Source organism: Dendrobates tinctorius, unplaced genomic scaffold (assembly GCF_039654945.1).
Source record: "Dendrobates tinctorius isolate UK_male_01 unplaced genomic scaffold, ASM3965494v1 ptg000104l, whole genome shotgun sequence".
Lineage (NCBI taxonomy): Eukaryota > Metazoa > Chordata > Amphibia > Anura > Dendrobatidae > Dendrobates > Dendrobates tinctorius.
Window position 1 is genome coordinate 4,212,097 of NW_027361772.1, and position 2,659 is coordinate 4,214,755.

Genomic DNA, 2,659 nt, shown 5'->3' on the forward strand with positions numbered 1-2,659 from the left:
ACTTAGGGACTTTCGTAGCATGGTTTTTGTGGGTAGACTTGTCTCCCTAGGAAGAGGTGAGAGAAGTATAACTAAAAGGGACCCACTATCACTGAACTCAGGACACTTGCTAGGACCCCCCCCCCCTTCCACAGACTTACTGAGGCTGGGGCAGCGCTGGGCTCTGCAGATGCAGGGCAAGAAGCAGACACACCACCCATGCTGCAGGGATTAGTCTTACCTGGAGGTGTCCTCCGGCAGGTTAATATAGGAATAAACCCTGCCCTCAGCACCATACATTTTTTCCTCCTCCCCCTCTGGGTCCTGAGCAGGCCTCAGCGTGCTCTGCACGCCGTTCGTGAGCCAGGAGGCCGCAGAATGCCGAATCCGGAAGTGTACGTGTTCCATGGTGGAACGCAAGGCTCGGAAGTGACTCACGCATAGTATGACAATCACTTCCGGGTCGCCGAACAGCACGTACTGAGGGGGAGAAAGTCAGAGAGCTCTGGAAGGCCTCCAGCTATGGGGATCATTGACCAGCAGGAGCGCCAGGAAGGTCCCGAATCCACTGCAAGCAGAGAGACGGGAGCAGAGCGGAGGAAGAGAGCAGCGCCCACAACCACTACTGCCCAGCTTCAAAAAATAGGTACACTGCAGCGCCGGCCATGTAGCATATGGAAAACCAAAAAATCCTCTCCATGCCCCATGGAGGACAAGAAAGTCACTGGCGAATAGGAGGGGCTTTTAACCTCTTTGTGCTTCCTGTCCCCCATTAGGGTGTGAAGACAACCTCCTATGCTTTCAAGAAAGGTGACTAGAGAAAATCTTATTTTAGCCCCAGATTTTCTATTTTCATAAAGGGAAATGGGTAAAAAAAATGTCATCAAAATTTGTCCCACAATTTCTGCAGAATGTTGATATACCCGATATGTGGCTGTGCAGTACTGCTTAGCCACACAGCGAGACTCGGGAGGGACGGATCACTATTTGCCTCCAAGAGCGCAGATTTTCCTAGAATAGTTTGTGGACTACATATACAAAACCCTCAATCTACTAAAATGCTTGTGCACGCCCTCATCATCTCCCGCCTCGACTACTGCAACATCCTTATCTGTGGTCTCCCTGCTAACACCCTCGCACCTCTCTAGTCCATCCTTAACTCTGCTGTCCGACTAATTCATCTCTCTCCTCGCTACTCCTCAGCTTCTCCCCTCTGCAAATCTCTTCACTGGCTTCCATTCCCTCAGCGTATCCAGTTCCAATTACTAATACTGACCTACAAGGCCATCTATAACCTGTCTCCCCATATGTCTCTGAATTAATCTCCCGATATCTTCCCTCACGTAATCTCCAATCCTCCCAAGACCTCCTTCTCTCCTCCACACACTTATATGCGCTCCTCACCCAACTGCCTCCAAGCCGTCTCCCGAATAGCCCCCATCCTCTGGAATTCTTTGCCCCAACATATCCGAATATTAACCACATTCGGATCCTTAAGACGGAACCTGAAAACCCACCTCTTCAAGAAAGCCTACAGCCTGCAATGACCCCGCTGCCTCCTCACCACTACCGGAGATATCACCTCAACCAACACCGGAACTGCAGCAACCCATCAACCTACTGTCTCCTTCCCCACCATCCTGTAGCATGTAAGCCCGAAATGGCAGGGTCCTCTCCCCTCTGTATCAGTCTGTCATTGTAAGTTTGTTTACTGTAAGTGATATCTGTAATTTGTATGTAACCCCTTATGTACAGCACCATGGAATCAATGGTGCTATATAAATAAATAATAATCCTTAAATGCTATAACAGAATCCCACTCTTAAGTGACCCCATTTTGGAAATTATACCCCTTTGGGAATTTATCTACATGTGTAGTGACTATTTTGACGTTATGGATGTTTGATAGTCAGTATAAAACACAAAGAGGCCTGTGGTAGACGAGGTTGGATAAATAGGACCTCCAGTAAAATATGGACCACAGCCCATAACATACATAATATTAGAGTACCTCCATGTTCTGTATTTTACCTCAGTATCTGTAAGCCAAAACCAGGAGTGGGTGATAAATATAGAAGTGGTGACGTTTCAATTATACTTCTCCTCGGATAGTTCCTCTCCTGGTTTTGGCTTACAAATACTGAGGTAAAATACTGAACAAATATTGACCGTGTGAACGCAGAGAAAGGGTATGTTCACACTGGGTGTTTTTGCTGCTTTTTTCCTGCAGCAAAACTTGATTTCTTGGCAGGAAAGAAGCTGAAGCAAAAACGCCAGTTAAGGTGGGTTTTTTGTTGCGTTTCTTTTGGGCTAACTTGTGTTTCTTTTTCAATGCTCATGTCCATGACTTTTCTGCAGGAAAAAAAGCTGCAAATAAGGATACCTGCATTTTTTGCAGCGTTTTTTTCAACACCCATGCATGCCAATAGGTGAAACACGATGCAAAAACGCTGAAAGAAGTGACATGCCCTATGTCCAAAAAAAAAAAACAACAAAGAAAGAAAAAACAGCAAAGCACAAAATCCTGACAAAAAAAAAAAAAAAAAAAAAAGTGTGCATGAGCTTTCTGAAATCTTATAGGCTTTGCTAGTAAAATTGGCGTAAAAAAAAAAGAGCAAAAACAACCAGTGTGAACATACCCTTACCCCTTACACAGAAAATGACCAAACCACCAGTCACG